The 15,643-nt window shown below is 39.6% G+C and overlaps 1 pseudogene; it reads left to right on the top strand.

Moving 5' to 3' along the window:
* The first annotated feature begins 1,900 nt into the window (after positions 1 to 1,900).
* LOC147822887 (uncharacterized) lies at positions 1,901 to 9,830 on the top strand (annotated as a pseudogene).
* Positions 9,831 to 15,643: the final 5,813 nt, after the last annotated feature.

Below are 15,643 nucleotides of genomic sequence, written 5' to 3' on the forward strand. Positions count from 1 at the left end.
TTCTTTTCTTTTTTTTGGTACCAGGGATCAAACTCAGGACCTTGTGCTTGCCAGGCTGGCACAGTGCCACTGAGCTACATCCCTGGCCCTCACTTATTTTCTTCTTCTTCTTTTTTTTTTTTTTGGTACCTGGGATTGAACTCGGGAACTTGTGCTTGTTAGGCAGGCACTGGAACCACTGAGCTAAATCCCCGGCCCTCACTTATCTTCTTAATTGCTCCCTCCAGCCAGGGTTTAACTATTTTTAGTCAGAATTTGCCAGAAAGCTTACTGAGGGGTTGTCTTATTCTTTCCCTATCTATGAACCCCTTTTCCTACACTGCAATATCCTGTACTCTCTATTGCAGACTGATTTAGTCCTTGTCCTCCTATATCAGGCATATGAATGTGCTATCCTCTCTGCTACAGTCATATGCACACCCTGTTCTCTATGCTGCAGACATACACATCCCCTCTCCACCTACTGCAGGCATGCACAACCCCTTTTCTCTCTACTGAGACATTTGCACTCCTGTTCTACTACTTCAGACATGTACATCCAATGTCTAATTGATACAGGAGATGAAATATGAAAATATTGTATCTTCTAACGTGTTAAATGTCTGATATGCTGAGCTCATGTTCTCTAAATAGCAAAGAATGAATTCTAGGAACAATGGAGGTTAAGAGTAGAAAAGAATTATTGATAGCATAGGTCCTGAGAGGCAGGAAGGGTCCCAAATGGGTAGCTGGGCACCCCACTTTACAGGGGAGTTTTATAGAGCAAAACCCACATGGGTGCAACATGGATTACAGCTGTGAGTAACCACCAAGGTTACAAGTATAGGGAGGGCTTTGTTACATTGCACAGCAACCTCCTACAGCTGCATGGAAGCAGGGTGGAGCAGCGAAGAAAGGCATGGGCCCATGGACTCCACTATGTTTTAAAAATTTTTTTTCATTTTTAAAAATCTTTTTTTCCCATTCCTTCTCCCTCCTTTCAACCCTTTTGCCCTTCCCCATTTATAAAAGCTTTGTTTCCATTTCCCCCTTCCATTCTCTTTTTAAAAATCCCTTTTCTCTTCCTTCCCTTCACCCTTCCTTGTTCCCCTTCCCATCTGAACATGTTCTTCCTACTTTGCAATATCTATCCTCCATTTTGCTCCTTATTTACCCTTTGGGTTTCTCACACAAGAGAAACAGTGCAATATTTAAACTTGTGTGTCTGATTTATTTCACTTAAAATTATGTTCTCAAGGTGCATCCATTTACCTAAAAATGAGTCAAGTATATCCTCTATGATACAGTAGTATTCCATTGTATATAAATACCCCACTTAAAAAATCCATTCATCTGGCGCTGGGGATTTAGCTCAATGGTTCCACCGGCTGCCTCACAAGTGGAAGGTCCTGAGTTTGATCCCTGGTACCAAAAAAAAAATAATAATCCATTCATCTGTTGATGGGCATCTAGGCTGTTTCCAAGATGTAGCTATTACAAGTTATGCTGCTATAAACATGAATATGTATATACCACTATAGTATGATGCTTTGAGGCTTTCCGGGAGATACCTAGAAAGGGAATAACTGGGTCAAATGGAACCTCTACTTTTAGGTTTTTGAAGAATCTCCATACTGATTTCCATAGTGATTGTACCAATTTACACTCCCACCAACAATGGAGAAGAGTTCCTTTCCTCCCATAGCCTTGCCAGTATTTGTTATTGGTTGATTTCTTGATGACAGCCATTCTTTCTGGAATCTCAGTGTTGTTTTAATTTACATTTCTTGAATGATCAGTGATGTTGAAGATTTTTTCATATATTTGTTTGTTGTTTGTACTTTTTCATCTGAGAAGTATCTATTCATTTCATATGCCCATTTTTGGATTGTGTCTTTAATTTTTTTGGAGGGGTCTGATTTGTTTTTAGTTCTTTATATATTCTAAATATTAGTCCTTTGTCCAAGGAATAGCTGGTAGAATTTTTTTCCCATTCTGTAGATTGTCTCTTCACTCTGTTAATGGTTTCTTTTGCTGTGCAAAAGCTTGGTATATGATGTGATTTTTACTGCAGTGGGTGTGGCAAGGATTACTGCGAGGAGGCCTTTCCCTTTTGGCATTAATTGGTCAGTGTGTGTCCCCTCTCTCCAAGTTTTTATGAGCACTTGGTTTGCAGTATAAACAGTAGGTGGTACTCCTGGGCCAGGAGCTGGCAGGACTCTGTCCCCATATATTTGAATAGCCTGTTTTTTGTGGCTCTGATTAATGTGATATTATAATAACCTCATGGTCTCTGAGTCTATAATCACATCAGAAGGTATAAAAGGTTTCCCATGTTACATCTCAAAAGAGCTCAAACTTAGCCCAGTTTGGGGCATGTTGCAAACTCTCATCAGTGCTATCGGCAGCAATTGGAGCCAGGACTCAGATATTTCTTGGTGGTTTTGCCAGAGCTCAATTTACGGTCAGGCTCTCTCTACCTTTTCAGAAGATTGAGGCTGCCAGGAGGAATGGAGGTGATACTTTATTCCTAAAGCCCTTACTACTCCCTGAGTTTTTTGTGAGGTAAAAGAAGGTCCATTATCACTCTGGAGGGACTGGGGTCATCCAAATCTAGGGATAATTTGTGTGTGTGTGTGTGTGTGTGTGTGTGTGTGTGTGTGTGTGTGTGAGAGAGAGAGAGAGAGAGAGAGAGAGAGAGAGAGAGAGAGACAGGCAGACAGGCAGACAGACAGACAGACAGCGTCTTGCTATGCAGTTCAAATTGGCTTTGAACTCACTATGTAGCCCAGGCTGGCCTTGAACTCATGGCGATCCTGCTGCCTCAGCTTCCCAACTGCTGGGATTACAGTCATGCACCACCATGCCTGGCTGACCTTTAAGAAATATCTTGACTATCTCTGTAGCCATTTCCAAATGGGTAGAATAGGCTTCAATCCAGCCTGTAAAGGTGTCAATTAGGAGCAACATCTGTTTAAATCCTTCATGTGGTGACATATGGGTAAAGTCTAATTAGCAATCTTCTCCAGGGTATGTCCATCTCTTCTGTACTGGTTCTAATAAAGGAGGTGGTTTGGGCTTCCCCAGGTTACTGTAGCACTGAGTGGGCAAGCTTTGTAGACCTCCTGTATTCACCACCTTTGTTCACCTCTGGAGAAAACTTGAGGGACCATTTCCAATGTGCTGTTTCTTCTTCTTTTCTTTTTGGTACCAGAGATCAAACTCAGGACCTTGCACTTGCCAGGTAGGCACTGTGCCACTGAGCTACATCCTTGGCCTGGATTTCTTCTTATATGGAAGAAATCATGGAGTATTTTTATAGCCTTCCACTGTGCTTCTTTGATATAGGAAATGATATCAGTACCTCCAAATATGTTATAAGGGGGGGCCAAGGATGTGGCTAAGCAGCACAGTGGCTGCCTGGCAAGCATGAGGACTTGAGTTTGGTTCCTATTACAAAAAAATATGATATAAAGGAAACACTATAACTCCCAAGCTGTTAGATGTCTTATACACTGAGTTCATGTTCTCTAAAATTGAAGAATGAATTTTAGGAATAATGGAGGTTAAGAATAGGAAGTGTTTATTGAGAGAATAGCTCCTGAGAGGCAAGAGGGGTCCTGAATGGGTAGCCAAAGACCTCACTTTTCAGGGTAAGTTTTATAGTGCAAAAACCATGTGGGTACAATGTGGTTAAAGCTATGAACAATAAAGGTTACAAGTATAGTCAGTTGATAGTGATCCAGTGGAGGAACAAGTCATGTAACAAGTGCACACGGAAAGAACAAAGACTTTTTCTAGGAAATAATGGGTCCAGAGGTCTTGGTCACCTACTGGACTGTTGTCTAGCTAGACTTCATTAGGCCAGGTGTTACCACTTATCTTGTCCTTTTGGAAAATATGCAGGCCTGGTCATTTTGTCTTTATCCTAAGGCCTGGTCTCCAACAGATGAGACTCTGGCCATGGTTATAATGTGTTTTCATCTTTTGCATTGACTCTATCGAGGGTCCGGCCCTATCTGACTGCCTATAATGTTTCTACTAACTTGACCATTTTGTTTTCTAAGTAACACTAGAGTCCCTCTTTAATTCCCCCTTGTCCTGAGGCCTGTTTATTTTGCTGGGGAGTATAGACTGGTTTTAATGGTTCTAAGGAACTGGGAATAAGACTAGAGTTGTAAGGGGCTATAAATTAGAATATCATCTATATACTGTAGATAGTTCCCTGATTAAGCCTTAGGTTTTTCAAGTCTTTTTTTTTTCTTTTTGGCATGTGATTCAAAAAGTGAGGACTGTCTTTAAACCCCTGTGGGAGAACTGTCCAAGTATATCACTGCTTTTCTCTTGAAATGGGATTTTCCCATTCAAAGGCAAACAGAAACTGGGAGTCGGCTAGTCTCTTGTGCTGAGTTCTGATGGTCACTAGAGGGTGCGTGCTTCTGCTTATCCTGACCTGATGCAGCCATAGAGAGGGTGCTAGAGGCTAGAGTCCATGGAGGGCAGTGCCCCACATCACACTCTCAGAACTCATCACCAGAAGGTGACTGTGTTGGCTGTGCAACTGTGAGTGCAAAGCTTCTGTCTGCGGGCTGAGTGTGGGCTGGATGGCGAGTCTCTGGAGAACTCAGGAGAGGAAGGGTTTCATGCAGTGGGTGTCATTCACAGTGAGTACCATTTCCTCTCAACACCCAAGGTACAGATCTCCTGAGATAATGTCCACACTGTGGCTCGGAGTTAGTGATGTGATCTCCCCACAGGGCCCTGGAGTACTAAAGTACAATTCACACAGTGGTCTCTGATACTAGTGTCAAACCAACAGAGGGGCCTATGCTACCTAACAGTGGACCCCTCCTATTAATGTCCACACAGTGGACTCTAATACCGATTTAATATTCTCAGAGTGGCTTCTGAGTTTAATATCCATAGAATAGTCTCTATCTCAACTGTGGCATCCACACAGTGGCCCCAAGGGTAATTTAATATCCACAATGTGGCTCCTAGTTGCCAGCATGATACCACACTGTGGAGTCCTGAGCCTAATAAAATATCTGCAGGGTGACCTCTTGATATGAATATATTATTAAGTACCAGTTCCTAATACTCTAATTGTGTCCTCACTGTGACCCCTCACTAGCCAGATCCATGCTGTGGCCTGTTGTATACTAAGGCTAATATGATATCCACAGTGTCTTTGTTTTGTTTTTGTTTTTTTTAGTACTGGGTACCAGGGATCGAACTCAGGACCTTAAGCTTTCAAGGCAGGCATGGTGGCACTGAGCTAAATTCCTGGCCTGTGTCTTTTTTTTTTTTTTTTTTTGAGGCAGGTTCTCACCATGTAGTCCAGGCTTGCCTCAGACTTACTGTCCTTCCCTCAGCCTCTCAAATGCTGGGATTACAGGCATGTTCCTCAACACCAGGCTCCCAGTGGCATCTTAACTAATATAATATCCGCACTGGTGCCTTTCATGATAATTTACTACCCACAGTACAGCCTGTAACACTAATTTAATATTTACACAATGGCCCCAATACTAATACAGCAATCCCCAACTTACAAACTTCTGAGTTGTGAACTTTCACAGTATACTGTATATGACTCACTTTATTGGCTTTTGAATGAATCTGACTTACAAACAATCCTCCTGGGATGGAATTTATTTGTAAGTCAATGACATACTGTATAGTATGTACCGTGTGGGCTTTAATACTGACAATATCCATGCAGTGTCCTCTAATACTCATGTAATACTCAGATGGTGGTCTCAGATTCTGCTATATTATCTGTAGAGTCGCCTCAAATCCTAATATCTACTGTGGCTCTAAATAACCACCACCCCTCACAGCACCTGCTCCTTGAGGTTGGGACCTTCTCCCCCACAGTGATGATGACCAGCACATAGTGGGTGCCATGTAAATGCCAGTTGTGTCAATCTAAGTCACCACCTGTAAGATGATTTCTACTCAGGAAATCCCCAAACTTACCTGATACCACACTGGCTAGTATTATTATAAAGCCCCACAAATTTCATTCCAGATGCAACATGTGATCATTTACATCAAGTAGTTTGAAATATAAACAATAATAATAATCATTATGAAGTGGTATATTTGCTCATTGGATACCAATTTGGTATTTCCAGTAGTAGCATGCATATGATCCAAGAAAAAAAAATCAAATTCCAAATTGAAAGGCAAACAACAAGCTGGGAAAATACATTAAGAATGCAGATAGCAGATAAAATTGATAATATTTAAGTAGAAATGGAGTTGATATACTTAATAGAAATAATACCAATAATATAATAACTAATAGTTCAACAGAAATATATTTAAATAAAATTTATCTATTTCTCCAGTATACAGATAATTCATAGTAAGCATTCCTCAATAAATGCTGACTGAATAACAAAAACAAAAAAAATCAAATTCCACTCTCTAAATGGGGTAGATTTGTTTAGTCATGTCTCAAGAAACAATATTGTTTCTGCTTATCCAGAAACAGGGGCATGTATTTCCAGTTTCTAGTTTCTTCTTCAATCTCTTTGTCTCTAAAATACTGTACCATATATTTTGTTTTGTTTTGTTTTGTACCAGGGATTGAACTCAGGACCTTGTGCTTGCGAGGCAGGTGGTGGAACCACTGAGCTAAATCCCCCATAGTTTTTATTATAGAGGATTTATACTTCCTTTGTTGGGCCAATTCCCAGATGTATGGTTTTTTTTGTTTTTTTTGCTATCAGGGATTGAACTCAGGACCTTAAACTTGCGAGGCAGGCATGGTGCCAATGAGCTAAATCCCTGGCTCCCAGGTGTATGATTTTTTGAAGTGATCATGAATGGGATTCTTGATTTCTGTCTCAGTGGGTTCATGATTGGTGTACAGAAACAGTATTGAATTGTACCCTGAACTATCTCCCATCATTATGTCTTCTATGGTTTGGTAGCTGTTCAGACATCTACCTAATTTTGGTTGGATTCTTAGTTGTTGACATTAAGAATGATTTGTGTATTTTGAATACAAATTTGTTGTCAGATATGTGTTTTGTAAAGAAGTTATCCAGTATGTGGCTTGTCTTTTTGATGTCTAAATAGGGTTATTCACATAGTAGAAAATTTAGTTTTATGAAGCCAACATGATTGATGTTTACTTTTGTGAAGAGGGTTAGGGTTTGAGATTTAAAGTAAGTTTCAGAGTGAGGATTAGGGTTAGGGTGAGTAAATTTGAGAATTTGGGTTAGGGTTATGTTTTGGGTTAGGATTTGAGTTTGGTTTGAATAGGAGTAGGGGTATAGTTAGGGTTAATAATTGGAAAAGTTGAAGAGGGCTGTTTCATGTCTGTGCAGAAGTCTAAGTCTTGCAAACCTTGCTGGCTTCCATCTGGCTAGATCGCCATGCTCTGTGAATTTTGCCAGCTGCAAGTAGCATGGGATAAACTCTGGGAGACCCAGAAGCCATGCATTGGAGGCAGTGACCTTTGATGATGTGGCTGTGAACTTCACCATGGAGGAGTGGGCTCTGCTGACTCCATCCCAAAAGAAACTCTACAGAGATGTGATGGGGGAAATGTTTCTTTTTTTTTTCTTTTTTTGTAACAGGGATCGAACTCAGGTCCTTGTGCTTGTGCAGCGGGCGGTGAAACCACTGAGCTAAATCCCCAGCCCCGAGGGGGAAATGTTTCTGAGTAGTTCTGCAATAAGAAGAACTGAGGATAACAAGAAAGTTGAGGAAGAGTACAAAAATTACTGGAGAAATCTAAGTAATGAAGAGGTAGAAAAATGTTATCAATACAAAGCTTGGAATCAATGTGAAGAAATATTCCTTTGTTCTCCAGATACTAATGTAGACATGAAACAAGCTAGTTTAAAACCAGCTGAAAGCCTTGCTTGCAGAAAGCCCCTGATTTGGCATTTGTCACTAAATATGCCTATTATAGTTCACACTAGATTGAAGTCAGATGAGTATTTGAAATCTGAAGAGAAGTTACAAATGTAATGAAAATGGAAGTATCTGCAGTAATTTCCAGTCTTCAGAAGCCTATGAGGACAAAGACAATAGAGAAATTCTATGAATGTGATCAACATGGGAAATCCTACTCTGATCTTAGTGAAAGAACTCACTTTAGGGAGAAGACCTTTGTTTGTAAGAAAAATCTGAAAGCCCCTGACACACCCAGTGATGTTCTGATGCATGAAAGAAATCACAGTTGGAGGAATCAATATGTATGTAAACAATGTGGGAAAGCCTTAATTTCATCCCACTGTATTCAAGTACATGAAAGAAGGCACACTGCAGAGAAGCCTTATGTATTTAAGGAGTGTGGGGAACCATTAGCTCATAGTAATTCCTTTCCCAGACATACAGGAGTTGACTCTGGGGAGAAACCCTATGTGCATAAGCACTGTGGGAAAGCATTCACAACATACAGTAGTTGTCAGAGACATGAAAGAATTCACACTGGAGAGAAACCCTATGTGTGTAAGCAGTGTGGGAAAGCTTTCAAGACACACAGATATTGCCAAAGACATGAAAGGATACCCAAATGAGAAACTATGTAAGCAAGCAAAGTGGAAAAGTATTTGGTACTAAGTCCTCATTTCATAGGTATTAAAGAAGTCACGCTGGGGAGAAACCCTATGTATGTAAATGATGTGGGAAAACTTTCAGTACACACAGTTATTGTAGAATACATGAAAGAATTCACATGGGGGAGAAACCATATGTATGTAAGCAATGTGGGAAAACATTCAGTATACCCAAATATTGTAAACAACATGAAAGAACTAACACTGGGGAGAAACCCTATGTGGGAAAGCATTCACAAGATACAGTAATTGTCAAAGATGTGAAAGAATTCACACTGGAGAGAAACCCTATGGATGTAAGCAGTGTGGGAAAGCATTCAGTACATGCAGTTATTATAAACTACATGAAAGAATTCACAATGGGGTGAAACACTAAGGAATGTGGGAAAGCATTCACAAAACAGAGTAATTGTCAAAAACATGAAAGGACACACAAAAATGAGAAACCTTATGTGTGTAAGAAAAATGGAAAAATATTTGCTACTAAGTCCTCACTTTATAGACATAAAATAAGTCACAATGGGGAGAAACCCTATGTATGTAAACAATGTGGGAAAACATTCAACACACCCAAATATTATAGACAATATGAAAGAATTCACACTGGGGAGAAAGCTTATGTGTGCAAGCAATGTGGGAAAGCATTCACAACATACAGTAGTTGTCAAAGACATGAAAGAATTCACGTGGGGAGAAACCCTATGTATGTAAGCAGTGTGGGAAAGCATTCAGTACACACAGTTATAAACGACATGAATTCACACTGGGGAGAAACTTTATGTATGTAAGCAATGTGGTAAAGCTTTCAGGACACACAAATGTTGTCAAATACATGTAAGAACTCACACTGGTGAAAAACCCTATGTGTGTAAGCAGTGTGGGAAAACATTCACACAATGCAGTCATTGTAAAAGACACAAAAGAAGTCACACAAATGAGAGACCTTATGTATGTAAGCAATGTTGAAAAGGATTTGCTACTAAGTCCTCATTTCACAGACATAAAAAAAAGTCACACTGGGAGAAACCCTGCATATATAAGCAATGTGGGAAATCTTTCAGAATATACATACTGTCAAATACATGAAAGAAGTCACACTGTGGAGTAACTTTGTATATGTAAGCTTACTTTGAAAATCTTTAAAAATTTTTTTCATGTAGTAAAGACCTGTACAAATAAAATAAAATATTTTGATATCAGTATTTCTTGATAAAATGTACAGAAAATACAATACCTGCTGGAGATATCCTAATGTACTGAATTAAGAGTTTTTTAGTAAATCATCTACAAATAAAAAAAAACTGGAAAAGTTACACTGAAATTTTCTTATATTTTATCATTTAAATAGTATTCCCAGTATATTGTGGTAAATTAAGGATTTACATTATAAAACCTTAGAGGAAATAATAAAACATAGTCCAACAAAGTATAATGTATTAGTTTGCTAATTCTGACAGAAATATCAAAGACTTGGCTTTAAACATTTATTTGCTTAAAGGTCTGAAGGGTAAAATCCAAGCAAAAGCTGCCTGTAGAATTTCTCCTGAGCCCTCTCTCTCTGACTTGAAGACAGCTGACTCCCAGCCATACCCTCACACGGCCTTTCACATGTTCTCCACTGGTGTTTCTTTATAAGGACTTAAGTCAAACGGGGTTAGAACAGACACACATTCTTGTTTCCCTGTTAATGTAATAGAAAAAATTTTGGCTTATGCCAGCATGGTGGTGCACGCCTGTAATCCCAGCACTCAGTAGGCTGAGGCAGGAGGATTGCTGGGATTTCGAGGCCAGCCTGGGCTACATAGTGAGTTCAGGCCCAGCCTAAACTACAAAGGGAGGCCCTGCCTCAAAAAACCAAACAAAAGGAAATAATAATAATAATAAAAAACCCTGAAAATACCAGGCACTGACAAGCATGCAGAGCAGCAGGAATATTGAAGCTGTGAAAGCAAAATGATCCAGACACTTTAAAAAAGTTTAGTAGCTTCTTATAAAATCAAATCTGCCCTTGGGGTACAACCTAGAAACACTACCTACTTCTTTTTAACTAGAAGAAATAAATACATGAACATATATCTGAATGCTTGTAATTGCTTTAGTCCAAATCCCTAAAAACTAGAAAGAACCAAAATATCCACCAGGTGATGAATAGATGAGCAAATCGTGATATATTCACAAAAAGACTACTACTAAATACAAAAAGAAGCAAACCATTGACATATGCAATAAAATTATAACTCTTGATGGCATTGTGCTATGTGAGAAACTCCGACTCAAAAGTAGCATCTTATGTGATTCCAATTATATCATATTCTGGAAGAAACTATAAAATGATAAAGACAAATCAGATACATGGTCACTAGAGCTAAGGCTAAAGGGTCAAGATCTAGTAAGGACTAATTGAAATGTTTAATATATTGTGATGATGTTTAAGGGCTGTATACATGTGTCAAAATTCACAAGACTGTATACCTAAAAAGGGTGAGGTGAGTGTTATCAAGTTTAAATGATACTTCAAGAAGCAAACAAAAATCTGAAGATCTGCCTCATTAGCCAATGTACAGGTATTGAAAGAAAATTCTCATGAAGTGGATTTCTTATAACCAAAATTGACTTATATTAATGAGCATAAAGCCAGGATATCTTTAAATGTATATAAGGATAAATAACACTAAAGCAATAAAGGCAGAGTAGAAATTCATATTGGAGACCATAAAGAGCACACATTTGGAAACCAAGATTAGGAAATATCTACAGTGTAAAGAAAAAGGACAGTTATGAAAATGTGATGGGGATGAGGAAGATACAAAAAACTAGAAATACAGAATTGACCTTAGAAATATAGTAATGTTCCTGTGAAGAGAAAAAGACTAGTCAAAATATGAAGAAGCTGTACACATAGATAAGAAGCATATGTAGGTATAACCCAAAAGTTCACCATGCTCCAGGAAAATTCAGTGTACTGATTTTTCTAAAATGAAAATCTATATGTAGTCTTGGAGAAAATATTGTTACAAGGATAGAAGTGGAAAACCCTGCAAGGTTCAGCTTGATTTTTAAAAAGCATTAAGCTTAGTTCAGGTTCTTGCTAGCTAAAGGATAATGATAAATCAATATCCTCAAATTATAAGAGTATCCATATGCTCACATATTTAACATAGTCATGTGTGTAAACATTACATCATGTATTGAACTTGCTTGACATCCTGGTTTAGAACATTATGGTATCTAGCACATGGCAGCTATTTGTGGCTTTGTTGGAAATTGATCCTCTCCCATGGATACCCTACCTCTTCTTAGTTGTGAGATTAGCATAGTCTTCTTCTATGGATCTTTCTCATGGGCCTCGGAGAACTCATATTCCAATCCTCTGACTTCTAACATGAAAAATTGCCAGAGATCCCTGTAGTCAGGTTCCAGTACCCACCTGCCCAATATATGATGCAGGTCTAAGAAAAAAATACACTAAGAGACAGAACTAAGGGAGAAAACAGGGTGCCAGGAGGACCAATGCTGGTGCAACTGACAAAGGCCCTGGTCAGTCCTAGGCACTGACTTTTATGGCAATCAATTGGGGTAAAGGTGATGTGTGATTTCTATGGAAATTAATGTAAACAAGGTGCAGAAAGGACAAAACAAAGCATTCTGGAATTAGAAACAAAATAGCCTCACTTCTATAAACAAGTCAGTTGTGGGGTTAATTCTTTACAGCCTGTTCTGGGCACAATCAATATTACAGTCCTCTGCACAAAATTCCAAGCAATTCAATGAGAGAGAGAGAGAGAGAGAGAGAGAGAGAGAGAGAGAGAGAGAGAGATTAGTAGAGAAGAAAGGTGGTTCCAGATAAATTGTTTCATAGCCTGTTGAAAAACTGCAAGTGTCTTATTCAAATATATCTTAAGTAACATTTATATATTTAAGTAACATTTATATATGAGATTTAGATTTATATAAAATTAAGATGGCAACAAAATTCTCCTATTTCCTGTTATTAATGTCATACATTAGTCTAGTATATCCTTTACAAGTAGTGAACAAATATTGATATATAATTACTAACTAAAATCCACCTTCACCTCTTGCTTTCCACAACAATCTGCAGTCCTGTCCAGGCTGCCACATCGCATTTCATTGTTGCATCCCTCAGGTGCCTCTTGACTAATATTTTCACAATTTTTCCTGTTTTTGTTTTGTATGAGCTGACAGTTTTGAGGACCACTGATGAGATATTTTGCAGAATGTCCCTAAATTTAAGTTTTCCTGATGTTTCCTTCCTGATTAGATGAGGGTTAAATGTTTGGGTGCATGGCTTTCCTCAGGTGTTCCATGTCCCTGACTGCACCCTCATCCTGGGTTCTCCAGTGCACCTTTGGTTTAACTCTCACAGCTGCGTGCACTGCCCTCTCAGGAACACCCAACCTGGCCTGCCAGGCTTTCTTGTGAAATCTGAGTGGAAGCCTTCCTGACTCAACTCTTGTGTTCTGCATACCTGTGAAAATAGCACCCTGTAGATGACACCAAGTTCTACCACTGGATCCAAGCAGTACTTAGGCCTTTCTGCATCATGGCTGCAGAAGCATCCATGGGCCTGGATGGCTGAGCAATGTATACTGAATCCCAGGGAACCCACTTAAGAAGCCCTTCTCAAGCAGGTGCCCTGGAGCTCTCCTCTCAAAACAAAGTCTTTCACTTTTGCAATTGTGATCACTGGAAAAGTTGGGCCTTGCTGGTTCCTTGTATGTCTTCAAGGGATCTTTTCCATTGTCCTATTGTAAAGTACTTGGATTCTTTTTGGTGATAATCTTTGATCAACCAGGCTCTCCTTTGCTCCATCTTTACAGGCCTTTCTTTTGGGGGAAATGGAAAAGTTTTAAAATGGGTTTTTGCTTCTCATTTTCAGCACAAATCTGTGTAAAAGTAGCAAGCAGCATCCATGCTACAGTCTGAACTTTAGGCTGCCTTGATATTTTCTCCATCAGATGAATGATTCTTCCACCCTTAGTATCAGTCTCACACAAATCTCAGAACATGAACTCAATATAGACAAATTTTCTGCTGGAGCACAACACACATGGCCTGGATCCAACTGCCACTGGCATCCTTCTTCTCAACTGAAACCTCCTAAGTCTGGCCTTTCTCATCTGCAATCTATCTGCACTCTGGTCTTCTGTGCTCAGACCAGAATCTTCCATCAAGCTCAGATTAGAGCATTCCAGGGCTGCTTCTCCAGCTGGCATCTCCAAACCTTTCCAAACTGCTGTGGACAACTTCCACAGGCCTCTGAACCACCTGGTGAGGTACAGTCGCTGCAGTGACCAGACTTCTTGTACCAACATCTGTATCACCCACTTTCTTGTCCCTGAACACAATACTCAGCACTACACATTAAGGGAAGAGAGGTTTGTTTCAGCTCACATTTCGGTTCATAGTTAGCTAGTTCCAGGATGGCAGGATGGCATATCAGAGGTGCACATTGATAGAAATGCTGCTTGCCTGGTGGTGGCCAGGAGGCACATGGTAAAGTGTGGGCCAGGGAGCAAGATACACCCTCCCAGGTCACACCCGTGCTGACCCACCTCTTCCAACCAGGCCCGCATCCAGACACCAAGCCTGGCATAGCACCCCCACCACCCACTTACCCTCTGTAAGCCCTCACCTCTGGGTGCAAGGGGCTTGAGGGTGACATCCAGATAGAATCCATAACCTGTAGTTTCCATAAAAGGATGCAATTTCTGATAAGTGATCTAGAAGTGTTATAAGAAATCTATGAAATATTTAGAGCATAAAACCTTACAATTTATTGAAGACAATTTTCTTTTCAGTAATGCACATTATGATGCACAGAATGGGAGTTTAGGACTGATGATGAGTCTTTATTTTCATGTTTTGCTCCAATACCCTGTTCTGTTTGCAGTATTAGTTTGGTCCTTGAAGTATTTATAAGTGTGGCATGAGTGCACAGATGGGTTTCTGAACTGTGTCTCTTTCCTCATTTCTCTTTTGGTCACTTGTACCTGCATCAACAGTAGATATGAATTTCACATAAGCATTTAATAGGGATAATCAAGAATAGTGTGGCTATCAGGGCTATTTCAGCTTAGGTGATCTCAGACTGAATCAGGTGTGGATGTCAAGGATGTGTATAAGTAACAAGTGTTTCATACCTAAATGTTTGAATTAGAAATGCAACAAAGAATGGAAGCTGGGACTGTATTGGGTGAGAATTGAGGCAACATAATGTCTTAGGAAGAGGATGGGATGTGTACATTTATGGCCAGGGACAGTTGGAACCCTGTAACAGACACTTTGTGTCATGCACAGTTGTAGGAACATCGCGGTTTATTTTGGGAGAACACTTCCACCTTCAACCCAAGACCTCCAATGTGTACTTTTGGGAGTGGATTTTGTTTGGATTAAACCCAATAAGGATAGTCATTTCCGTGGTTATACAGGTTGGTTATGAATAAATCATTTACACAAACCCAATCAGAACAAACGTGAAGAATGTTGTTTGAAATGATGGAAATGAGAGTCTTCTCATCTTGGGAAATCATCTGAGAGCTGATATGGCCCGAGGGAAGCCTGGAATAGATAGGAGACAGTATACCTAAGAACCCAGAAGTGGAGCCAGGTCTGAGGAAGGAGAACAACACAGTGAATGTTGGAAGGTTTTTAAACCATCCTGAAGTCAGATGTCAGAAATGAACAAACAAACCAACTTTTCATTACTTAAGGCTTTCAAATTTATTTATTACTTTTACCCTGAAATATTGTTAAATGATATGGGTCCCAAATTTGGCCATAACAGAAGAATGAATTATGGGTGACATTATTAAAAAATCACTTTAAAATTCATTCCACTTGAATAGGATGCATATGCTGGTTTGTTTGTTCATTTCTGACATCTGACTTCAGGAAGGATTAAAACCTTCCAGCATTCACTGTGTTGTTCTCCTTCCTCTGATTGGGTTCCACTTCTGGGTTCTCAGGCATACCTTCTCTTATCTATTCCAGGCTTCCCTCAGGCCATAGCAGCTCTCAGATGATTTCCCAAGATGAGAAGACTAGCATTTCCGTCATTT

The sequence above is a fragment of the Heterocephalus glaber genome, unplaced genomic scaffold, assembly GCF_053883595.1.
Source record: "Heterocephalus glaber isolate CG9 unplaced genomic scaffold, H.glaber_assembly_v1.0 deba00001608, whole genome shotgun sequence".
Taxonomy (NCBI): domain Eukaryota; kingdom Metazoa; phylum Chordata; class Mammalia; order Rodentia; family Bathyergidae; genus Heterocephalus; species Heterocephalus glaber.